Here is a 26996-nt window from a genome sequence, read left to right on the forward strand (position 1 = left end):
AGAGTAGAAAGTTCAGGAGGGAGCTGATTCCAGTTTTTACCTATAGTGTTTGAGAAAAGTGAGTCACCAGCTTTGTTGTAAGATTTAACTGATGAGACCAGGAGTTTATTAGCAGAACGTAGTGTAGCTAGGTTTTTATATGGTGTAATCAGATTAGTGAGGATAGGGGTGTTATTGGGGTGGTGTAGGATCTTTTGAGTGATAAGTAACTGTTGACAGAGTATATGGTTCTGCAATTCTAGCCATCCTAGTTGTTTAAGGTTAAGGCAATGGTGAGTTTGAAATGGAGAGCTTGTGATAAATCTAGCTATGCTATTATAACAGGTAGAAAGTTTTGAGATATTATTTTTAGATAGGTTTGTATAAATAGCTGAGGCATAGAAAAGGGTAGAAATGAGGTGGGTTTGGGCAATAGTTTTCCTGGCTGTGGGGATAAGGAAGGGTTTAATTCTACAGAGGGTCCCAAGTTTTTTGTTAACAGTCTTTATGGTGGAGTTAATATGGTCATCATAGTTAAGACGGTTATCAATTGTAACACCTAATAGGCGGGTGGTAGTACCAGGGGTTATGTTTGTAGCATTAAACGAAAAGCAAAACGGCTTACAGGTAAAACCCAGTATATAAAAAGAGAAGTATATGAGAGAAAACACTATACCGGGTACCACACAATAACGTCTTTATTTAAACAAAGTAAAAAGGAGAGGTGAGCGCTTTTGCAACCTTCGTTGCTTCATCAGACAAAGAATTAACTGTTCAACTGCTTGTTTTATATCACTCTCAGTCAAAAAAATTTTTTCCAATTAGTGACATCATACAACTTTTGAAAATTTAAAGGTATATATGACAAGAATATTGTAAAATACGCATATAAAATATATATACACAAAAATGTAAAGTATGTTCATATTTATGCATATCTAATTTAAAACAGTTAAATAATCTCATTAAAAATGCATATATATAAAAAGTGCATATAAATAAAAATGCATAGTATATTCATATTTATGCATATCTAATTTAAAACAATTAAATAATCTCATAAAAATGCATATATATAATATATATATAAAAGATGCATAATATAAAATATATAATAAAAGAAATATATGTATATATATATATATATTTTTATTTTATGCAAAAAATTAATTGTGTTGAAGGCGTCTAGCTTTAAGAAATGGAACCAGTGATGTACAACCATTTAAGCCTGGATATCTATCAGCATTGAGCTTGATAATCCATCTTTGTTCTCGGCTCTCTGTAAAATTTTCTATATCTCCTCCCCTCACATTTCTATGTATATGTTGTAAAACAAAGAACTTGAAAGAGTGTGAAGGGTCAGTGTTTAAAACATGTTGAGCAAGCGCACTAGTAGTTTTATTGTTTCTGATGTCTCTTATGTGTTCCAATATTCTATCCATTAAGTTTCTATTTGTTTTTCCTATATAGAAGGCATGACATATTTGGCAGAAACAAAAATAAATAACATCTGTGGTTTTACAGTCTGCATATGAATGTGAGTATAGTGTAAAATTTCTGACAGGATGAATATATGGTGTAGTACTATGAATATGTGTACAAGCAGTACAAGACCTACAAGGAAAAGTACCTTTGCATCTGGAATTATAGGTAGTTTTTTTGACGTCTTTATTACACAATTGTTGTTTTAATGTTAGATTATTTCTGAAACTGAAACTAGGTGCATTACCAATGAAAGAATGTAAACAAGGAATCTCATGTAAAATGTGCCAATGTTGTTTAATAATATTAGTATACTGATTAACATTACTAGCATACTAAAAAAACGCTCTAATGCTATTATTTTGTGTATTATTTCTCAAATTACTGCTATCTGACGTAATAGAATTAGAAGATTGAAAGTACGCTTTACATTTAGAGTCCCTGAGTGTCCAAGCATCAGAAATAGTTCTATCTATTTCATCCATATGATATCCTCTTCTTAAAAAATCAGTTTTCAATTTATTCAAAGCTAGTACTGCATCATTGTCATTGTTGTGTAATCTTCATGTTCTGTATACCTGCCCCTTGAGCACATTTCTTGGAATGTGTCTAGGATGCATACTGGTTTTGTGCAGGTATGTATTTTTCTTCGTGGGTTTGTGAAAAATTTTGCTGGTAAAACCTGTCAACTCTGATTTGATTATATGTACATCTAAGAAATCAATCTCAGATGTAGAAAATTTGTATGTGAATCTCAGAAAATCAGTAGTTGTATGCAAATAGTTAAAAAATAATATAAGCTCAGATATATTGCCTTTCCATAATAAAAAAAACATCATCCACAAAACGTGTATACCATAAAAGCTGACTAATAAATGGATTCTTATCAGAAATGACATGTGTTTGTTCCCAGAATGTAAGAGATAGATTAGCATAACTATTTGCACATGGTGTGCCCATGGCAACGCCGATCTGTTGCAGAAAGAATTGTTCTTCAAAATATACATTATTTTCCAGAATAATCTCTAACAAACTGCATATAAGTTGTACTTTTTCATTGGTGAAGCAATTATTTCTTGTAAGAAAATTTCTAATCATATTAATGCCCCATGTATTCGGCATACTTGTAAACAATGACTCTATATCCATAGTAACAAGAGCAAAGTCATTAATATCTGATAAACTTTCAATTCTAGTATGTAATTTCTCTAGAAACATTTTGGTGTCTCTTAAAATATTTTCACATTTGTCTAAGAGCACATGCAGTGTACTTTCAACATAAATAGACAGTGGTTCTGTACACCAACCAGTGCCTGAGACTATGGGACACATTGGTGGCAGACTTCTGTCTTTATGAACCTTTGGTAAACCATAAATCTTAGGAATAGTTGGATTCAAGACATTAAAGTATTTAAACAGTGGTTCATCTATTAAATCAGTAATTAATGTCAAAAATCAAAAAAGACACTTTATCAATGATGGCATTCACTGTAACTTTTGAGATTCCTCTGTATGTATCATTATTGAGCAGTAACATATACATTTGTTGTACATACAATTGCTTATCTAAAATAACAATACCTCCACCTTTATCTGCCTGTTTAATAACGACAGAATTCAAGTTCTTTAGTTCATTCAGTGCTCTATATTCACTTGTATTTAGATTTCCATAGTAATAGTCACTCAAATTATCATCATATATCTGCCTAAAAGATGTTTCACATATATCAAGGAATCTTTGTATACTCGGGGGAGTATAAGGAATGAAAGTGCTAGGCTGTTTAAACACATTCATATTATTTGTAACATTGTTTGGGAACAAAACTTTTAGAGACAAATTCCTGCCTAATAATTTAAGGTCTTTAATCATTTCTGTAAGATTAGCCTTTCTAGCAGGTATAAATGAAAGGCCCTTATTTAAAACATTCAACTGTTCCGGTGTTAAAATAATATAATAGAGGAAAGGTTCAAAATCAAACCTGTAGTTAAGTCCGTCTCCTCTTCGGAGAATGTACTGCTCCTTCCAGTGAACCCAGTTGCAGTGACTGTCCTTTGTGTACATATTGTTTCATTCGATTCTTGTAAGGTAGTGGTACTCTCAAAGTGAAGTCGCCTTGTTTGCTGGCATCTAAAAAAATACTTTCTGTGTTTTCAGTCACTTGTATGTTTGAAGTTCCTTCCTTTCTTAGAGTCGATGAAGTATAACTTGTAGATGGTAAAACTGCATATGTTTTCTTTGGAATAGCTCCTAATTTACTGTTTTTATCTTTTAAATTACTGTTTTGTTGGTCAGAGGACTCAGAAACAGGGAGAGTTAAACTGGTGTTCTTCTCCTCTTGCATACAAGCTGTTTCAGTTGTCAGAGAACAGGGAGTGCCTTGTGTAACTGCAGCATAGGTGGAATCTGAATTTAAAGGTGTAGTATGCACATTCCTTGCCTTGTCAGAAACAGTTTGATGTCTAAAGTTATTTTCTTTGGGCCATGAGAAGACATTATTTAAAGCAAAATCTTTTTTGTCTCTGTTAAGTTTTGATAGTTTAATATTTTGCAACTTCCTTTCATATGACATGATGTTATCCTGAAGTTCATTCATTTTTAGAAAAACTGTATCTTGTACAAAGTTCTTATTAATAATTGATTCTGTGGCAATGATTTCAGCTTTAAGTTCATTCTCAATGGGTAGAAAAAAGTCAATTAAGAGATCCATATATTTTGTACTGAATTGTAAATTCAATTCTTGCCATTTTCTCAAAAGAATAGGAAAAGACTCACCATATGTAGGCATATTCAGTATTCTTAGACCACGTGGAATAATTTTGGAGTCTAGTGATGCTTGCAGATGTAACCGTTGCCACTGGAGTCTTTTGTATTTGTACATCAGATTCTCAAGTTTTTTATATTGGTTAAAGAATTCAAAAGTTGTATGATGTCACTAATTGGAAAAACTTTTTTGACTGAGAGTGATATAAAACAAGCAGTTGAACAGTTAATTCTTTGTCTGATGAAGCAACGAAGGTTGCGAAAGCGCTCACCTCTCCTTTTTACTTAGTTTAAATAAAGACGTTATTGTGTGGTACCCGGTATAGTGTTTTCTCTCATATACTTCTCTTTTTATATACTGGGTTTTACCTGTAAGCCGTTTTGCTTTTCGTTTATTAGTTTATTTTTATTCGGCAAAAGGACACATGCGTCTATGGAGAACTTAGATACCAACTCATCGAATGATGGTCACCATCAAAGATTTCTTAGAATATTGGATATTCCAAATAATCCACTACTTACAGCGTCTTTCAGTGAAAATATACAAGATAATAGAAACAACCAAGATCTATCAGAATTCTTTAACCAATATAAAAAACTTGAGAATCTGATGTACAAATACAAAAGACTCCAATGGCAACGGTTACATCTGCAAGCATCACTAGACTCCAAAATTATTCCACGTGGTCTAAGAATACTGAATATGCCTACATATGGTGAGTCTTTTCCTATTCTTTTGAGAAAATGGCAAGAATTGAATTTACAATTCAGTACAAAATATATGGATCTCTTAATTGACTTTTTTCTACCCATTGAGAATGAACTTAAAGCTGAAATCATTGCCACAGAATCAATTATTAATAAGAACTTTGTACAAGATACAGTTTTTCTAAAAATGAATGAACTTCAGGATAACATCATGTCATATGAAAGGAAGTTGCAAAATATTAAACTATCAAAACTTAACAGAGACAAAAAAGATTTTGCTTTAAATAATGTCTTTTCATGTCCCAAAGAAAATAACTTTAGACATCAAACTGTTTCTGACAAGGCAAGGAATGTGCATACTACACCTTTAAATTCAGATTCCACCTATGCTGCAGTTACACAAGGCACTCCCTGTTCTCTGACAACTGAAACAGCTTGTATGCAAGAGGAGAATAACACCAGTTTAACTCTCCCTGTTTCTGAGTCCTCTGACCAACAAAACAGTAATTTAAAAGATAAAAACAGTAAATTAGGAGCTATTCCAAAGAAAACATATGCAGTTTTACCATCTACAAGTCATACTTCATCGACTCTAAGAAAGGAAGGAACTTCAAACATACAAGTGACTGAAAACACAGAAAGTATTTTTTTAGATGCCAGCAAACAAGGCAACTTCACTTTGAGAGTACCACTACCTTACAAGAATCGAATGAAACAATATGTACACAAAGGACAGTCACTGCAACTGGGTTCACTTGAAGGAGCAGTACATTCTCCGAAGAGGAGACGGACTTAACTACAGGTTTGATTTTGAACCTTTCCTCTATTATTTTAACACCAGAACAGTTGAATGTTTTAAATAAGGGCCTTTCATTTATACCTGCTAGAAAGGCTAATCTTACAGAAATGATTAAAGACCTTAAATTATTAGGCAGGAATTTGTCTCTAAAAGTTTTGTTCCCAAACAATGTTACAAATAATATGAATGTGTTTAAACAGCCTAGCACTTTCATTCCTTATTCTCCCCCGAGTATACAAAGATTCCTTGATATATGTGAAACATCTTTTAGGCAGATATATGATGATAATTTGAGTGACTATTACTATGAAAATCTAAATACAAGTGAATATAGAGCACTGAATGAACTAAAGAACTTGAATTCTGTTGTTATTAAACAGGCAGATAAAGGTGGAGGTATTGTTATTTTAGATAAGCAATTGTATGTACAACAAATGTATAAATTACTGCTCAATAATGATACATACAGAGGAATCTCAAAAGTTACAGTGAATGCCATCATTGATAAAGTGTCTTTTTTGATTTTTGACTTATTAATTACTGATTTAATAGATGAACCACTGTTTAAATACTTTAATGTCTTGAATCCAACTATTCCTAAGATTTATGGTTTACCAAAGGTTCATAAAGACAGAAGTCTGCCACCAATGCGTCCCATAGTCTGAGGCACTGGTTGGTGTACAGAACCACTGTCTATTTATGTTGAAAGTACACTGCATGTGCTCTTAGACAAATGTGAAAATATTTTAAGAGACACCAAAATGTTTCTAGAGAAATTACATACTAGAATTGAAAGTTTATCAGATATTAATGACTTTGCTCTTGTTACTATGGATATAGAGTCATTGTTTACAAGTATCCCGAATACATGGGGCATTAATATGATTAGAAATTTTCTTACAAGAAATAATTGCTTCACCAATGAAAAAGTACAACTTATATGCAGTTTGTTAGAGATTATTCTGGAAAATAATGTTGTATATTTTGAAGAACAATTCTTTCTGCAACAGATCGGCGTTGCCATGGGCACACCATGTGCAAATAGTTATACTAATCTATCTCTTGCATTCTGGGAACAAACACATGTCTTTTCTGATAAGAATCCATTTATTAGTCAGCTTTTATGGTATACACGTTTTGTGGATGATGTTTTTTTATTATGGAAATGCAATATATCTGAGCTTATATTATTTATTAACTATTTTGCATACAACTACTGATTTTCTGAGATTCACATACAAATTTTCTACATCTGAGATTGATTTCTTAGATGTACATATAATCAAATCAGAGTTGACAGGTTTTACCAGCAAAATTTTTCACAAACCCATGAAGAAAAATACATACCTGCACAAAACCAGTATGCATCCTAGACACATTCCAAGAAATGTGCTCAAGGGGCAGGTATACAGAACATTAAGATTACACAACAATGACAATGATGCAGTACTAGCTTTGAATAAATTGAAAACTGATTTTTTAAGAAGAGGATATCATATGGATGAAATAGATAGAACTATTTCTGATGCTTGGACACTCAGGGACTCTAAATGTAAAGCGACTTTCAATCTTCTAATTCTATTACGTCAGATAGCAGTAATTTGAGAAATAATACACAAAATAATAGCATTAGAGCGGTTTTTCAGTATGCTAGTAATGTTAATCAGTATACTAATATTATTAAACAACATTGGCACATTTTACATGAGATTCCTTGTTTACATTCTTTCATTGGTAATGCACCTAGTTTCAGTTTCAGAAATAATCTAACATTAAAACAACAATTGTGTAATAAAGACGTCAAAAAAACTACCTATAATTCCAGACGTAAAGGTACTTTTCCTTGTAGGTCTTGTACTGCTTGTACACATATTCATAGTACTACACCATATATTCATCCTGTCAGAAATTTTACACTATACTCACATTCATATGCAGACTGTAAAACCACAGATGTTATTTATTTTTGTTTCTGCCAAATATGTCATGCCTTCTATATAGGAAAACAAATAGAAACTTAAAGGATAGAATATTGGAACACATAAGAGACATCAGAAACAATAAAACTACTAGTGCGCTTGCTCAACATGTTTTAAACACTGACCCTTCACACTCTTTCAAGTTCTTTGTTTTACAACATATACATAGAAATGTGAGGGGAGGAGATATAGAAAATTTTACAGAGAGCCGAGAACAAAGATGGATTATCAAGCTCAATGCTGATAGATATCCAGGCTTAAATGGTTGTACATCACTGGTTCCATTTCTTAAAGCTAGACACCTTCAACACAATTAATTTTTTGCATAAAATAAATATATATATATATATATATATATATATATATATATATATATATATATATATATACATATATTTATTTTATTATATATTTTATATTATGCATCTTTTATATATATATATTATATATATGCATTTTTATGAGATTAATTGTTTTAAATTAGATATGCATAAATATGAATATACTATGCATTTTTATTTATATGCACTTTTTATATATATGCATTTTTAATGAGATTATTTAACTGTTTTAAATTAGATATGCATAAATATGAACATACTTTACATTTTTGTGTATATATATTTTATATGCATATTTTACAATATTCTTGTCATATATGCCTTTAAATTTTCCAAAGTTGTATGATGTCACTAATTGGAAAAAAATTTTTTGACTGAGAGTGATATAAAACAAGCAGTTGAACAGTTAATTCTTTGTCTGATGAAGCAACGAAGGTTGCGAAAGCGCTCACCTCTCCTTTTTACTTTGTTTAAATAAAGACGTTATTGTGTGGTACCCGGTATAGTGTTTTCTCTCATATGTTTGTAGCATTGTTAGAGGTAATAGAGAAGAATGGAGTGGGTGATTTATGAGATGGAGTAAAAAGCAGTAGTTTTGTTTTTTTGGGATTAAGCAGGAGGCAATGTTGCATAAACCAGTTTTCTACATTTTGGAAAACAGTTTGGGTTAGGGACTGGAGGGAGGCTATGTTCTTAGCAGTACAGATTAAGGTTGAGTCATCTGCATATTGAATGCAGGTGGCTTGAGGTATGTTAATTTGGAGGTCGTTGATAAATATGGAAAAAAGAAGGGGACCTAAGATAGAGCCTTGTGGGACTCCAATATTTACTGGAAGTAATGAAGACAGTTTGTTGTCCCAAAGTACTGCTTGCTGTCTGTTTAGAAGATAACACCTAAACCATTGTAATGTTAGTGGATCAAGAGAATGATACTTTAGTTTATGTAGAAGTAAGTTATGGTTAACCATATCAAAGGCTTTTGACAGGTCTATAAATAGCACAGAGGAAAAGGAGTTAATGTTACAATTTTTATTTATAGAGTCAGTGAAGGATAGAAGGGCAGTTGTTGTGCTGTGGAATGGTCTAAAGCCATGTTGGCAGTTGGCTAGTAGATTATTTTGTAGTAAGTGGTTGAGTAGTTGTTTGTGAATACATTTTTCCATTATCTTGGCTAATGGGGAGAGTAAGGCAATAGGTCTATAGTTAGAAAGCTCTATAGAAGATCCACCTTTATGTAGAGGGATGATGTGGGATGCTTTCCATATGGTAGGGATTTTGCCTTCAGAGATAGTTCTGTTAATAAGGATAGATATGGGGTAGTCTATAGCTTTTGCGGCAATTTGTAGGTATTCAGATGGGAGATGCTCGGCAGAAGGGGTGCAGGGTTTCAGTTTTTAAGTAGCTTGTAGATAAGAGATGTAGGAACAGGGTGTATATGAAAGGTAGGAGGTGAAGTCTTGGAGGTATTAGGTGAGAAGGCAGTAGGTGGAGGAAGAGAATTGGCTAGGGATTGAATGGCTTCTGTAAAGTAGTTATTAAAGGCATCAGGGATCAGGTTGGAATTATTATGGTTGAAACCTAATGGGGCAGGAGTAGTAGAGTGACCTGGCTGAAGAAGTTTGTTTAACCCTGACCAAAATTTTTGTGGAGTTTGTTGAGTGGATTGTTGGAGGTGAAGGTAGAAGTCTTTTTTGTCTCTAAGAGTGTCCTTCTTGGTGGCATTTCTTAATTGTTTAAAGAGGAGGTGATCAGATGGGCATTTGGTAGCCCTCCATTTAGCCCATATTTTGTTTCTAAGGAGCATTTTTGCTTAGTTTGTTTAGTAAGCCATGGGGCAGATTTGTTTTTTATTCTAGTGGAGTGGTAAGGTGCATGGTAGTCTAGTATTTGAAGAAAGTTAGTGTTGAAATAGGTCACAGCCTCATCAAGTTCAAGATGGGTCAGTGGAGACCAGTCACATGCTTGCAATTCATTAAGGGAACTATCTGGGTTAAAGAATTTTTTTGAGCGGGAAGTTTTGAGATTATGAGTAGTTGGGATATGAAGTTTTTGTCTGATTATGTAAGTGAGCATATGGTCACTGATATTGTCGGGAAGGGTTCCTGGAGTATAATTGCTAGGGTGGTTATTAATAAGGATCCAGTCAAGAGTAGATTCTTTCCTGTTAGATTTGTGGATTCTAGTAGGAGTGATTATAAGTTAAGTGAATCCAAAGAGATTTAAGTGGTTAGTAGGGTTCAGGGAATTGCAGGTAAGCCAGTCTATGTTGAAGTCACCCAGTACAATGGTCTCCTGTGGTAGTTGGGTAGAGGGGTAATTAAGTAAGTTTTCGAGAATAGTAGTATTTTTACCAGGGGGAAGATACATACAAATTAGGTAGATAGATTTGGAGTTGTTTATTTGGAGTTTGGTAGACAACATTTCAGATTTGGCATCTAATGATGGTAGTTCATTAAAGAGGAAAACCTGGAGATTAGATTTATAGAGAATGGCTATGCCTCCACCTTTTTTGGTTTTGCGGTCACATCTCAGGATACTATAACCTGGAGGGGTAATTTCCTGGTCTAGGGTAGCAGGTTTTAGCCAGGTTTCTGTAAGACATAGAATATCAAATGAGTGTAAATCCAGGAGTGCGTGCAGGTGGGAAATTTTATTGTTGATACTTCTAATATTAAGGTGGGCTATCAGAAGGGAATTAGGTGCTTTAGCTAGTATAGAATGTTTAGGTAAAGTTACATTGTCAAGGCTATTGTTATTGTCATTGTTGGGACCAGGGTTTGGATGAATATCCCCATGTAAGTAGAGGAGATATTGCAGATAATGTGGGAATTTAAAGATTTTGTGGGAATTGTTAAGAATTTATTTGATAGAGAAGTACGTCACATGAGTTGTTCTGTGATATTTTGGTAGTATATAATTTGAGGTAGAGGTGATGTTACTGTGGTTAAGGGTGAAGATGAAAGAAGATGATAAAGTTTGTTGGAAATGTTGATTTTGTTCAAGTAGAGTAAGATTTTCAAAGAAGGTGAGAGAATAAGGTATGGTCAGTGAGGCTATTGTGGTAGTTAAAAGTAACATGTGTGTGAAATTAGTTGTGAGAGTTGGGGCCATGGTGGTGAGTAGATGAGTAGGTGAGTTTAGCTTGTGTGAGTTGGTGAGGTTGAAAAAAAGATAAGGTTGTTTTAGGAGAATAAGGGAGGTTTATAATATACAAGAAATAAATTAATGGAGGTTGAAAAGGAGGTGGAATGGGAGGTAGTTAGTATAGAGGATGGTAAGGATAGGTAAGATGGGAGTAGTTCATGTGAGTGGTAATGTGAACTAATTGGATAAGAAAGAGATAGGGGAGTGGCTTAGTGATGTGGAGCTGTGTGATTGGTTAAGAAAAAAGGGGAGTGATTAAGTGAGGTATATGGCTAGGACCAATGGGGTGGGTGGTTGGGGGTAGGGTAGGGGAGCGGAGTGAGCCCGTAGGGCGAACGAAGCGGGGCAGACCCAGGTAAGGTGAAAGCAGTAAGTCAAAAGGCAGAAGTTGAGAGTCTGAGGAAGGGGGAAGTAGAATAGAGGGGAAACCTGGGAGAGTAAGGGTTAACCTAGGAGTAGTAGAGGTGGAGAGAGCAGTGAGAAGAAACAATCAGTAAGGTGGAAGGTAAGAACAGGAGGCAGTAAGTCAAAAGGCAGAAGTTGAGAGTCTGAGGAAGGGGGAAGTAGAATAGAGGGGAAACCTGGGAGAGTAAGGGTTAACCTAGGAGTAGTAGAGGTGGAGAGGAGGGTTAGGTAAAGGGTTTATAAGGACTATGGAAGGAGATAGATGCAAGGTATAAAGGACTATGGAAGAAGATGGTAAAGGAGAAGAGTGCAACAAGCGTGAAAGAGTTAATGTAGGAGGAAGGAAGAGAAATAAAGTGGGATTAGAAGTGTAGACTGCCATCTAGTGGCCAAAGCCTGTAAGTGCCTTGTAAAGAGATCGCAGTAGTTGGATAAAAATAAAAAGAAAAGTAATGGAGAAGGGAGAGTTTAGAGGGGCACTACAGTACAGATTGTGGGCTGCAGTATCATAGAGACAGAAAGTGGAGAGCAACAATAGTAAAAAAAACAGGGGGGTATGGCTGCTGGCAGATATGGCAGTTTAACTAGTACACCTAGGAGGTATAGTGGTCTAGTATATACATAAAGTACGTAACAGAAAAACAAAAATTAATTTAGTTTGTAACATACAATATTAGTTGCTGTGGCTTTTAGATTACCCAGGTAAGGAAATACCCAAGCAGGTTTAGGTAGGTGGATTTAGCTGGTCTTTGGAGTCCAGTAGGGCACAACCAGAAGTGGAAAAGGTGAGTATAAAATCTTTGAGCAGCTGGGGAAAAATAAAATAAAGGGAGAAGAAGGTTAAAAGTAACTCCATCTTGCTGACATAGACATAGAAAGCCAAAATACTAGACCTCTTGCCCTTCTTTTGGTTGAATCAGTTCCTGGGTGGCCATGATGCCGGATATTAACATACTGTTGTTGCAAGGATTTGGAACAATCACTTTTGGACCTTTCATGATGATACAATTGTCACACAAAATCTCATCTCTGTAGGGAAAATATGGTTGCACTTCTAGTGGTAAACAATATTGCTTTGACGGCCATTCTTAACTGATAAAGTGGTTGAACTTCTGGAGAACTGTATATGAAGTTGTATGAGTTCTAAGCTCATCAAGATGTGTGAAAGAAAAATTTCTCACTTCCATGACTTCAAATTCAGGTTTCTCATTTTCATGCTGTTCAGTGGTATTTTTGGGCGAGCTGGATAAAGTATCAGCAAGATAAAGAAGTTTGCCTTTTGTATACACAAGACTGAAATTATACTTTTGCAATTTTTACATCATGCGTTGCAGCCTATGCACACAGCTGCTGCTAGAATGCAACGCATGATGTTAAAATTGCAAAAGTATAATTTCAGTGATAGTGACTAGAGGTTGGTGGTCAGTCTTGATCTGAATAGGTTAGCCATAAATATAGCCATGAAACTTCGAACATGTAAACACGATTGCCAAGAGGTCTTTCTCTATCTGAGCATACAGTATCTCAGCTTGGGTTAGAGTTCTCGATGCATAGGCTACTGGTCTACCCTCTTGAAGAATGACTGCATCAAGACCAAACTTAGAAGCATCACAAGAAAGAGTTACTGGTTTGTGAACATCATAGTATCTTAAAGTAGGTGGACTGGCAATTCTCTGTTTCAGGACATCAAATACTCTTTGTTGTTGTTCGAACCAGGACCAAGTTACACCTTTGCATGTCAGCTCTTGTAATGATGTTGAAAGTTGGCTTAAATCTGGAATGAACTTGCCTGGATAGTTAACCACGCCAAAAAAAAATGTTGTAGGGCTTGGACATTGTCTGGTGCAGGCATCTCAAGAATTGCTGTTTGCTTAGAAGGATCTGGCCATAAGCCTGAACTAGTAAACAAATGACCAACATAAGTAACTTCTTGTAGCCTGAATTTGTACTTCTGAGTATTCAGCTTAAGATTCACTTCACTTGCATGTTCTAGAACTTTCTTCAGGTTTCTACCATGTTCGACTTCACCATTGCCTTTTACAAGAATATCATCTACTATAATAGCACATGGATAGCCTGAAAAAGTTTTCTCCATTGCACGCTGAAAGACTTCACTGGCAGAATTTATCTGAAATGACATTCTCAAAAATCTGTACCTGCCAAAAGGTGTACTGAAAGTGGTTAGCAATGAAGATTTACAGTCAAGCAAAATTTGACAAAATGAACTTTTTGCATCGAAGACAGAAAAAACAGTGGCATTTGCCATAAGAGCAGCAACATCTTCGGCTGTACACATAGGATGATGAGGATTTTTTAGTGATTTGTTCAAGTCTCGTGGATCAGTACATACTCTAATATCATCTGAGCTTTTCTTATGAGCTTTTACCATAGAGGATACCCATTCAGTTGGTTCTTCTAGTGGACAAATCACTCCTTGGTGCACCATTCTGTCTAGCTCAGTTTTGACTCTATCCTGCATAGCTACTGGAACTTTTTGTGCAGGTCTGACTTCAGGGTCTAACTTCATTGAGTACACAACTGAGAGTTGCTTAGTTTGTCTTTGAAAAGATCAGCATAGCTAGAAATAAAAGAGTCTGGGTGAAATTAGAACAGTTGTCTTTCAGGCTTACATGGGTGAACTTCCTTATTAAATTAAAGCAGTCCCATTTTCAAACTGTCTTTGAGGCCTAATAGTGACTGTACATTCCTTTTGACTATGTAAAATTGCAAGTCATAGCTGTTCCCAGCAAAGAATTTATGAAAGCACTACTGAGCCTTTGGTTTGAATTTCTTCACCACTATAAGCAACAGGCTTCGCACACTTAGCCAAATCAAGCTTTTCACCAGCTCTAACTCCAGCAAATGTTTCTGCTGGCATAACATTGCACTTTGAACCAGTATCAACTTTGAGCTCTATGAGTCTCCCATTAATCTGAACAGTACAAAATACTTTATTCTTTGCCCACAAATCTACTGCATTGACTGTTTCACCAAGCACTGACACATCATCAACATAAAAAGTAGGATCACAGCTCTCTAATTGATCAACTTGTCTCTTGGAATGTCCTCTTTTAATGAAAGAATGGACCTCTTTTGATTTACAAAATCTTTGAAAATGATTCCAATTTTTACACTTGTGGCACTGCTGACCAAAAGCTAAGCACTTTTCTATTTTAGACTCATGATTTCCACCACAGTTACAACAGTTAACTATGAGGCTAGATGAGGGCAGATTATTTGAGTTTTTGAATCACCCTTGTGCTTCACTGAGCATGTCCGCTTTACAGAGCATGCCTTGGAATTTGCTAGAAAGATTCTGGGTTTCACTGAAGATGGTGCTGTGGCAGCTCAACCCTTCAGCCTGTATCTTTTAACCACATGCTGCATGCTATCAACATTAGTTTTGTTGCAGCTCCTTCCAAAGCTGTTCTCATCTGTAAGCACGTTTGTGTGCTTTTCTGTGAGCTTGTATATTTGACAAATCTCTATGGCCCTATTCCAAGTTAAATCACTGTCTCAAAGCAAAATCTTTATCAATGCATCATGTTTGATACCACACACAAGCCTGTCTTTTATCAACTTATCCCTTAAATTGTATTTATTTATTTATTTTACATTTGTTGACCAGGAATGTCTGACTGAGCTAAAAAATAGCCCTTTTTCAGCAGTGGCCCGGGGGCTTAAATCACCAAATCTGCATGTTTTAGTCTTATTTCTCAAGTCGGTTATATATGCTGCAAAAGTTTTATCAGACTTGTGATTTCTTGTGTAAAATATGTGCCTTTCCATTATAATATTCATTTGGAGGTTACACATTTATATAAATTTACATTTTAAGCATTCTGGGTCTTACCTTGTTTCAGCCGATACCAATATATGGCAATTTTCCCCCTCCCCTGCATACACAGCAGGTGCATGTGTAAGTTCTCTCTCTATGGCTTCTGAACCAGCTAAATTAAGCAGAATAAAGGCCTTTGGACGTTTGTCTTTATCAGAAAAAGCAGCCTGTATGAAAATATCGTACTCTTGCTCAAACATTCTCTAATTTTCTGCAGTATTATTATCAAATACAAGAGTAGCAAGTCTGCAAAATCCTTCTGCTTTACCAACAAAGTATGCTTAAACACAATGCAAAATGGCTCTTGTAATTATGTATGAACTTGTAAAAACATTCAAATGCACAATAAACTCTTCAAAATACTATACTTTGTGAAATATTCTTTGTAATGGGTGCATTTTGCGAAATAACTGTACTGTAATACTGCACAAACTTGCAAACACTTTGTATACTTCAGATATTTTGAATAGCTTTAGTTAATGCAAAAAAGTAGCACATAGTGAAAAAATACGTTTGTTTTCCTTGTTTTATACATTTTATGTGATTCAAATATTTCAAAGACTTTCGTAACTATTTCATATACTTTTATTAATATGTCGCAGTTTAGGGTATTTCATTTAACTAGAAATTAGTTTTGAGCGATGAGTACTTTGTTTTATATTCATTGAGTAAAAAATAATTTAAGCAAGTTTTAGTACTTGGAATTTGTTTCTGACCTGTTTTGTGAGTCGTTTGAACAGTAGGGATGATCCACTCCTGTATATTCCTGCAGCTTCAACCATGTACCTCATGATCTTGACTTTGTATCCCATTCTGACACCATGTTGTTCGTCTTGTGTAGCTAGTTCATAGGTGTGTACTAGGCTAATGGCCCTGGAGCCTTTACAAGCCTAGCCCATAGGATTACCCTGGCATTGTGCCACCCGACCTTAGTTTCCAGTGCCTCTGTCAAGTAGAGCCACTGGAGTGATCCCCGGGGTGAATTTTCTATTTCCCATCCACTCATCAAATTTCTCTTGAAGACGAATAGTGAGGCACTCCACTTGACATGTATGGGAAGTCCGTTCCATAGCATGGGCAGTCCGTGGGTTATGAACCTGACCCTCCAGCTTGTTCTGTTGATTGTGGTAATGAGGTTGAGATATCTGGAGTGTGCAGTGTGGAGGGATTGGGATTTCTTTAGATGTAGCATTTCTAACAGAGTTGGGTCAGACATGGCTTTGTAAGTCAAGCAGAGATCGCCTCTAAGTAGGTGACATGAGGCAGAGAATAGTTGGAGTTTTTTGAGTCTGACCATATAGGACAAGTGTTTAAGGTGTAAGATCCTCTTTGTGAGGTATTTTTGTGGCCTCTCCTGTTGTTGTAGGTGTCTAATGAGATACATGCCAAATGGGGCATTGTACTCGATGATTAGCCTAATGAGGGAAGAGTAGAGGGAGACAATGACCTCTTTCTTCCTGGATGCAAAACCCTTAGTAATGAGATGTGCCACATAGAAGGACTTTCTGACCACAGTGGCAATGTGGTGGTTAAAAGAGAGGTTGCTGTCAACCTGTGTTCCCAGATCTCTTGTGATGCCTTCTGTGTTCAGTGGACTACCATCGATGTGGTAATTCATGGGAACCGGGTTTTTCCCAAAGGGGATGACAACACATTTTTTTGGCATTGAGCTTAAGGCCATGGTTCTGACACCAGTTATTGGTCTCAGTGAGGCCTTTCTGTAGGATGTCAACATCACTTGGGGAGTTAATTATGGCTCCCAACTTGCAATTGTCTGCGAACTTTGTCAGCCAGAGTCCCTTTGTGTTGGCTTGGTCTTCAGAGAAGTAGATACCAAACAGGAAAGGACCCAGGACCATCGTGGGACTCCACTCATGACTGGTCGACAGTCTGACGTGAAGTCAGCTAATTTCACACTGTGGGTTCTATCTGTGAGCCAGTTTGCAACTCACCTAGTGATATAGGGGTTGATGCCTAGCTTAGTGAGTTTTTCTATGATTCCTGAGTGGGGAATAGTATCAAAGGCCTTGGCCAGATCAAGGTAGGCTGTATGCCTTCATCCACAGCTCTGGTGACTGATTCAGAGAAGTCGACCAAGTTGAGCAGGCATCATTTACCCTTCACAAAACCAAACTGTGTGGGATCCAGTGTTTGGAGGTTCCCTATATCTTTGTTTATTAGGTCCATGATGATGTGTTCCATAGCTTTGCATATCAGACTTGCCAGGCTAATGGGGCGATAGTTCCCAGGGTCTGTAGTCACTCCTCCTTTGTGGAGAGGGATGACTGTAGCAGTGCACCATTCTGTAGGGACAAAGCCTGAGATGAGGCTGTGATTGAACAGGGCACACAGGTGAGGTGCCAGTTCACTCTGTAGTTCATTTAGAACACAGCCGGGGATATTGTCATGTCCCATAGAAGCTGTATTCTTGGCCTTGGACAGTGCTGTTTTAACCTGTGCAGCAGTAATACTGGGTGCCTGGCAATCTACTGATATTGTGATTGGTCCTTTGGTGGGGGAGAGAGGGGTAAAGTTGGCATTGAATCTGTCAGCCAATATGCTGGCAATATCTGTTGGCTTGGTATAGGAGGTGCCATTGTGCAACAGCTCCGAGCAAATCTGCATATTGCCGTGGAGATTCTTTACATAACTATAGAAGGCCTTGTGGATGTCTTTACTATCTGCTGCAATTCTATTTTCATAGCTAGCTTTAGAGGATTTGATGAGGAATCTCAACTTTTTGTTGAGGTTGATAAGGGAGTTTTTCCAGTCTGTGGACTTCATCTTATTTCTCATCAGTTTCCTCCTTCTGTTGTAGAGTTTGTTTATGGCAGTGGACCACCAGATTGGCTTCCTTTTTTTGGAGGAGAGCGTCTTGGTTCTATTGGGTAGGGCAAGATTCATGCATTTGTGTACGTGTTCGTACAGGGCATTAGTGTATGATTCAATGGTCATGCAGCTGTTCTACAATTGTATGGGTGCCGTGAAGTTAGCCACCTCTGTTTTTAGGAGTCCAAAGTTAGCTTTCGAGAAGTTTTTCATGGTAGTTATCTTTGCGGGGGGAGGGGGGTTGGAGATATGTGGATTTCCAAGATGATTAGTTTGTGGTCGGATATAACCAGGGAGGATTTGACTATTGGTACAGAGCAATGGTCACCCATGTTAGTAATGACCAGGTCAAGGATGTTGCTACCTCTAGTGGGGGTAAGAATGAGCTGGTCCAGGGCACTGGAATTAATGAATTCCAGGAAACGTTGGGCAAGTGTATTGGTACATGAGTAGTTTTCCCAATTAACGGAGGGGTAGTTGAAGTCGCCCAGTATGAAAGTGTTAGGTTGCACCCTAATATTCTCCAGGGTGCTTAGGAACGTGGAGTGTGAGTCTTGGGTCATGGTTGGGGACCTATAGCAGGCTACGACCTGAATCACTGTCTTAGTCAATGTTAGCTGCACCTGAAATATCCCTGATGCGTCATGTTGGGCTACCAGTCTGGAGGTGTGTGCATCTTTTATGAATATGGAAACACCACCGCCTTTGGAGCTTCGGTCCAAGTTCTGGGGCCGAAAGGTATGGAATGAGTTGTAGCCTGGTAGTGCAGGGGTGCTATCTGCTGCATTGTACCAGGTCTCTGTTACAGCACAAATGTCAATGTTCTCCATTTTAAGGAGTACTTCGAGCGAGTGCATTTTGAGATTTAGACTTCTCACTAGAAGAGCAGCATGACCCTCAGATTGCATTTGTTTGTAGCTGTTATGGTGGTAATTTGGTGTTTGGAACACTGCCTAAAAAAGGTACAATAGGGGTGGCAAGAGCCTTGGCCAGTATCTGGAAGCCCAGGGGTGACAGATGCAGGCCATCTCTGGCAAAGCATCTAGGTCTGTCAATCATGTCATCCCAGGCAGACAGATATTGGATCCCCTTAGTTAAGATGAAGAGGCTCGGGTATTAGTTTATATACTTTATTACATACAAACACATCAGGATTGATACAAGGAACATAAAATATAAACAAACTAATTAACTGACAGACTAGTACACATACATAGATGCTTACACCTCTGCAGCTCACTACAAAATGGCAGTCTTGCTTGCAAGTGCCCAGTATTTATATACACGTGCTAGATCACTGGAAAGCTTCTTAAAGGTACATACGCACTCTTATCTACACAAATGGCATTCTTATATCATCTGAAAAAGTTTTAACCATGTGCAGTTGTGCTTCCAGTTTCTCATCTGATGAACTATACAGTTTTAAATCATCTACAAAAAAAAGAAGATGAGAAGTCTTTACACTTTGTTGTTTTCTGGGAGCCAGATTGTAGCCATGACCTAATCTGTTAAGTAGGCAGCTTAATGGGTTAAGGGCAAGACAAAAGAGCAGACACAGTGTCACCCTGGAATAGCCTCTTTTGAATTTTTATCCCTGGAATAATAATTTGTCCTTTATCATGCCTTAACTGCAAAGTGGCTTGTCACTGTTTCATGGCTGCTGTAATGTATTCGATCAGTGTAGAGTGTATCATATACAGTTTTAAGCACTCTTATCCGCGGTGGTGGTGCTGCGATAGCGTTGTCGCCTCATAGCAAGACGTTGTCCTGTTCTATTCTCAGCTAGAGCGTCTTCTGTGTGGAGGCATATGTGAATGGGGCGTGCCTTTGTTGAAGGTTGTGCGTCAGGGCTGGTAACCCGGTACGTAAAAATCCACTACCAATCATTAGTGGACCGGAGTTCCGTTGTGGCGAACCTTAACCGGGAAAAGATGAAAGACACAAACAAAATCCGTGAATGTGGGATACTGTCAAATTTTTGTAGTCTACCTATGCCATATTTAGATTCTTCCCCTTCCCTTTTTACATTTCTCTATTATGACTTTATTAAACAACAAATGATCCTTTGTTCCATATTACTTTATTTTATTACCCTTTTGTTCAATTGCCATGATTGAGTTTTCTTCTAAATGACTATAAACTCTGTTAGCATGAATTCAGTGTATAGTTTATATGTTGTCGGAAGGCAAGTTATTGGTCTATAGTTTTTAGGACGGCTTGCAGGTTCACTGCTAAGTAGGAGTATTGTTTTTTCTGTTGGTAACTAGGCTGGTGTCTGTTTAGGATGCACATATAAATAGATCTGATATTGTTAACCTCGTTCATTCCTTACGCATGGGTATCGTTTCTGACCTCGGAACCGAGCCGGCCATTTTCCAAGCTCACGTCAGCTTCAAACTCTCGAGCTAAAATCTTACCCACAATTCCCCTCTCCATGTTACCTCAGATTTCATTTGCCGTGTTGCCATTCGGTCGTGTCAAGCTACTGCTCTTGAGCTAAGTACAGTTATTTGTTGTTTAATAATCTTTCTTATTACTTTTCTGTCAGAAAAGTTTATATTTCATTATCTCTTACCATATCACATCTAGTGTACATATTTTCTTCAGGTTTTTCTGATCTTTTCTCTACCTTTTTAGCGCAAGGTATTCTCTCTTTACCATCGTTGGTAATCCTTCCCTTTTTTCTCATACCTACGGGTATTCTTTTGTACCATTACTGGTACCCTTTTCTATTATTTAATTTGCTGTCATGGCAGATAAGAAAGGTAGTCTGGGGTTTAAGCAGTGTTCTGATTGTGGACACAAACTACCTACTTCTGATGCACACTCTTTGTGCGTTTATTGTTTGGGGGGCGTCCCACTTGTCTGTTGACCCGCCCTGTACTATTTGTGAGAACTTTTCGAATAGAACCTTGTTGGAAAGGAAAAACAAGCTGTTACTGAAGGGACTTCTTAAATATCCCTTTTCAGAGGCTATTTCTGGGTCGGAGGCCTCAACCCCTCCTAGAGCCCATAAGAAAATTTTGGATGTTCCTACTAAGGCTAAGTCTTTGCCTTTGTCCCCGGCTGGGGACTCTGGCCAACCAAAACCTAAAAAGGCTAAAGTTTCAGCTTCGGAGCTCACTCAGTCAGCCCCAGTGCTTTTGGTGCCTATATCGGCACCGAGGGGCTTCTCGGTTCAGACTAGTACCACTGTATCGGCACCGACCGTTCAGTTGACACAGACCTTGACCTCGTCCACTCCGAGATCTTCCTCGGAACAGAAGCCTTTATTGTTGACTCCAGTTTTGTCGGTTCCAGCTTCGGAACTGACACCTTTATTGTTGACTCCAATTTTGTCGGTTCCAGCTTTGGTACCGACAACCACTTCGGCACCTATCCCTGTGCCAGTGCAGACCATGACCACGGCACAGATGTCTTCGGTGCAAACATCCATAGTCCACTTGCTCTCTGCATCATTCTCCTCAGTGCAGATGGGTGAGCTGGGCACCAAGTTTGCCTCTTCTGTGGACAGGCCTGTTTCTCCCTCAGTCTCTGTGAGGTCCACTAGAAGCCTTTCCGACCACGATATGTTGCGTCTTGTGGATCAGGTGCTCTTGGCCAGAGGTATCCCACCCCTCAGGAACTACCCTTCCTTGGGAGGTGATCACCCGTCTCCAAAGTCCCCTTCTTATTCTCCTCATTTATTGCCTTTGAAGTCCGTGGATATAGCACAGTCTTCCCCTTCTGAGGTTCCCTTTATGGGTCTCACTAAGGAACCGCAGTTGCCTTCGTGGCAGGAGAGTTTTGCTATGACCCAGGATGTCATAGTTTGCTGCTCCACAGCCATCCAGGGACTCCGGGTCGGCAGGCTGAGCCACTTAGGGGAGGGGTGACCCCTGTCCCTGACATGCACTCCTCTTCAGGTGGACCAGCCTTCCAACTGATGGAGAAGGCTTTCGCTATTGCTGGTGATGCTGGACTGTCTATACCTCCGCCAACCTCTGGTACACTGGTTTCACAAGTCGCACCTAGCGGACACCGGGTGCCAGGGCCTCAGGAATTATCCTCACAGGAATCCCCTTTTCTGCTGTCTTCTCCAGCTTCTCCCGCTGAGGAAGCACATGGACTCCACAGAGGAGTCCCTCACTGAAGACACAGATGTCGATGAGGGGAAGGATCCCCCCAGTCACCCTCTGAGGTATCCTTTGGTGATATCCTCAAAATCCTGAAACAGAGAGGTGACTGGCAGTCCTCTAATCCGACCTCTGAGTAATCTGTGTTCCTGCAGGCCTTTCACGCCTGGCCCCCTACCACCTGGGTTACTCCACCTGCCGATGAACTTGTCCGGCTTATCGTGCAGCATGCTTGGAAGGCACCTGATACCGTCGAAACTATTCCCCAGAGCCCAGATAAGATTTTGTCCCCTCCTGCTTCGCATCCCCATTGGTCCAAAGGTCTTCCTGTGGATGCTTTGGTGGTAGCAGCTGCAACAAAAAAGGATCTTGCAGAAGAAGAAAGCCAGACTGTCCATCTGCCTAACAAAGAGTCCCAGGCCCTGGACACGATAGGGAAGTGCACCTTTGCTTCAGCGACCTTTGCTATCAGGTCCCTAAATTATATGGCACACTTTACCAGGCTTCAAAGGGATCTGATTTCTGAGCTCTTTGAAACCTTGGCTGGTGCCATGTTTGATGAGGTCTGTGACAAAGTGGCCTCTCAGCTGGCCACCATTGAATCAATATCTAACTCCTCTATTTGACTGATATCTCACACATCAGAAGGAGCAGCTAGAGCAGCGGGTTCAGTGGCGGTCTTGAGACGACACACCTGGATACGCTTGTGCAATTTTGCGGAACCCTTTAAGGCTTCCTTTCTTAACGCTCCCATTGAGGCCTCCTCGTTGTTTGGGCCCAAAGTTAAAATCACACTGGCCAGATGTGAACAGGATGGTAAGACCCTTTCTGACGTAGGCATCCGTTATTCTTCCCCTCAATGTGCGTTCTCCCAAAACCAAAAGAGTGGGAAAATCTGATTCAAGAAATCTCAGGGTCCTTTCCGTGACACACAGGCCGAGTTCTCCCCCTCACAGGGAAGACGCTCCTTTCGGGGCAGAGGGGGTCCGCGTAACCAGGGTTCCAGGGATTCTTTCCCTGGTCAATCCTACCAGCGCTCCTGAAGAGCGGCCCAACTCCTTTCCTCTGGAGGTGGTTGGGGGACGTTTCTCCTTCTACCCTTCTACCTGGCTAACAATCACCACCGACTCTTGAGTACAAAGGATTATAACCAGAGGTTATCATATCCCCTTCAATCTTTGTCCTGCCTCTTCAAAAAACCTTCCCGATGTTCCACCCAGTCAAAGGGAAGAAGCAGCACTAGAAATAGAAAAGCTGCTAAGAAATAGAGTCATCCAAATAGTCCCTCCAGACCAGAAAGAATCCGGATTCTACTCAAGACTATTTTTGGTGCCAAAGAAAACCTGGGACTGGAGACCAGTTTTGGATCTCAGTGTATTGAAAAAGTTTGTGAGAGTACAAAAATTCCAGATGGTCACAATACAGTCTATCCTCCCGCTTTTGGAAAAAGATGATTGGATGTGCTTGATAGATCTTCAAGATGTGTACTACCACATAAAAGTGGACAGACCATCAAGAAGATTTCTGCACTTCCGTGCGGGAGCCAGTCACTACCAGTTCAAAGTATTGCCCTTCGGACTCTCTATAGCCCCCAGAGTGTTCACAAAGTGCATGGCAGTTGTCACAGCTCACTTGCGACTTCAAGGATTCCAGGTGTTTCCATACCTAGACGACTGGCTCATTTCCATCCCCACCAGACATCTACTGGAAGAAGCCCTGGCATACTCTCTCCTCGCTGCACAAAAGCTAGGCATAACCATAAACTGGCAAAAATCCAACCTCACCCCATCTCAGTCGACAAAATTCATAGGGGTTATCTTGGACACAAAGAACTGCAGAGCTGCTATTCCAGGGCACAGAATTCTAAGGATAAAGCAACAACTGATTCCGATCCTTTCAAGGGAAAAATCCACGGCTACTCGGTTCTACAGCTGTTGGGTTCCATGGCAGCCTCCATCACCATTGTTCCCCTGGCCAGGTTTCACATGAGGCTTCTACAATGGCTACTGCTTACCCAATGGTATCCTTTTCAGCATCCTCTTTCAGCCATGATTCGAGTAACCCACAGGTGCAAACAGGATTTAAATTGGTGGATGACACACAATTCATCACAATGGTCTCGCCCCTTCTCCCCCCAGCAACCCAAGGCCACAGTCACTACGGACGCCTCCCTGATGGGGTGGGAGGGGGGCTATGTCAGGGTCAGACAGTCCAACGCACTTGGTCCGAACTGGAGGCCCATCTGCATATAAATGTTCTAGAGCTGAGGGCGGTGCTTCTGGCATTGCAAGCATTCCATCCCCTGCTGCCGTCTGGGACAATTGCGGTTCAATCAGACAACATGATGGTGGTCTGGTACATCAACAAGCAAGGAGGAACCTAATCTTACCCCCTTTGTCGAGAAGTCATGAAGATATGGCAATGGGCGATGGCTACCAACCGTTTTCTTCTAGCAACGCACATTCCCGGGAGTTCCAATGTGATAGGAGACAGACAAAGCAAGTGCATTCTTCAACTTCACGAGTGGTCCCTGAATCCCTTGATAGTGGTGGAGATCTTCCACTGCCGGGGCCATTCTTGCTGCGACCTCTTTGCATCCCCGACCAGCTACAAATGCAGCAGCTACTTCACCCTGATTCCCCCTCCGGGACAGTCACCCAGGGATGCTGTAGTCCACGATTAGCCCTCGGGTCATCTTTATGCATTCTCACCCTTTCTCCTCATTCCCCAGTTTCTGAAGAAAGACCGTCGATTGAAGAGCAAGGTGATCCTCATAGCACCATATTGGCCTCGACAGATTTGGTTCCCCTTCCTTTGGCCTCACCTACTAGATCGACCATGGATTCTCCATCCACCCCCAGAGCTGATCTCACATCCACAGAACCTGATTCATCCCAACTTGAACAGCCTGAAGCTCACGGCTTGACTACTCCAATTCCCTTGATTGACAGGCAGAATGATCTTTCTTTACCAGTACGTGATATTCTCATTGCATCTCATAAGTCTTATTTATTTATTTATTTATTTCAGTTTGATTACCGGGGAGGTCCACTGGGCTTGGGGGCCCGTTTTCAGTGGAGGCCTGGGGAGAAAAGCTACAACAAGGAAATACAACAGTTAAATAGTTTTGATTACAAAAACAGTTTCAATTAACATGCAAAGTCATAGACAGTATGTATTATAGATAAAGTACAGTTTTGTACCTACCATAAATGTAGATGTTCGAGTGCTCATACAGCTGCAGTCATAACAGATGGGTTATCCTGACATCAGGCGGGTCCTCGGTCGGTCGAATTCCAAAGTCTAGGTCCGGCGTCAGTTGTAGTCACTTCTTCCCTGAAGTCAGTGCGGCAGGGGTATAAAAGAACCAGCCGACCCCATCTTCTTCAGTTTTTCTTGCCCCAGATGTCAGGTGCCCCCAGAAGGAAGGCAAAACATAAACTTATGTAGTCATGCAATATAGAATAATCAAAAAACAGTAGTTTTCAAGCAAATACACTATAAAAGAATACCCCAAATAGGTTGTATGAGAAGGTGTTTGTCATAAGGCCTGTCCTAAGAGGGGATGGAGGGAGGGAAACCTGGACTGCAGCTGTATGAGCACTCGAACATCTACATTTATGGTAGGTACAAAACTGTACTATGTTCATCGTGCATACAGCTGCAGTCATAACAGATGGGTAGAATCCCAAAGCTAAGTAGGGGTGGCAGGCACTAAGTGGAACTAGGAGGAGCCAGGATGCCCTGCAAGACAGCTGTGGCAAATCCCGCTCTAGATTTTGAGTAAAGTGGAAGGTGATAGTGTTTGGAGAAAGTGTGCACTGAACTCCAAGTGGCTGCTTCCAAAATGTCCTTGGTAGGGACCCCCCTGAGGAAAGCTGCAGAGGTAGCTGTGGCCCTTGTGGAGTGGGACCTGATGCTTGAAGGCACAGCTTTTCCATGAAATGAGTAACAAAAGCGTATGCAGTGGGCTATCCATTTTGAAATTGTCTGTTTGGAGATAGCCTTTCCTTCAGCACCTGTAGCATAGGACACAAAGAGTTGCTCGGATTTCCTGAATGGCTTTGTCCTGTCCAAACAATAACGTAGTTGTCTGTGAATGTCCAAGGAATGCAGTGGTCTTTCCCCTTTGTTTTGTGGGTTAGGGTAAAAGGTAGGTAAGTGGATAGTCTGATTCAGGGCTACACTGGATACTACCTTTGACATAAAGGTAGGGTTGGTTCATAAGGAAACTCTGTCCTGATGGAAAATGATGAAAGGTTGCACAGCCATGAAGGCCTGTAGTTCCGAAACCCTGCGTGCTGAGGTGATAGCCAGAAGGAAGGCTGTTTTCCATGACAAATATTGTAGTTCTGTTGAAGCAGCTGGCTCAAATGGAGGAAGGGTCAGTTTTTCCAATATGAAGTTGAGGTCCCAAGCAGGGACTGTTGGTTTCCTTGAGGGTTTTATATTCTTAGCCCCTCTGAGGAACTGTCTTAAGAGAGGATGAGAGAATAAAGGAGGATCCGTGTTGTATTGCGCAGAAATGGCTGAAGCATGGATTTTGATGGAGGAGAAGGAAAGTCCACTGTTTAACATCTCAGCTAGGTACTGTAGTATTTGAGGTATATTTATTA

Source organism: Protopterus annectens, chromosome 5.part0 (genome assembly GCF_019279795.1).
Source record: "Protopterus annectens isolate FY-2018-M chromosome 5.part0, PAN1.0, whole genome shotgun sequence".
In the NCBI taxonomy this organism is placed as follows: Eukaryota; Metazoa; Chordata; order Ceratodontiformes; family Protopteridae; genus Protopterus; species Protopterus annectens.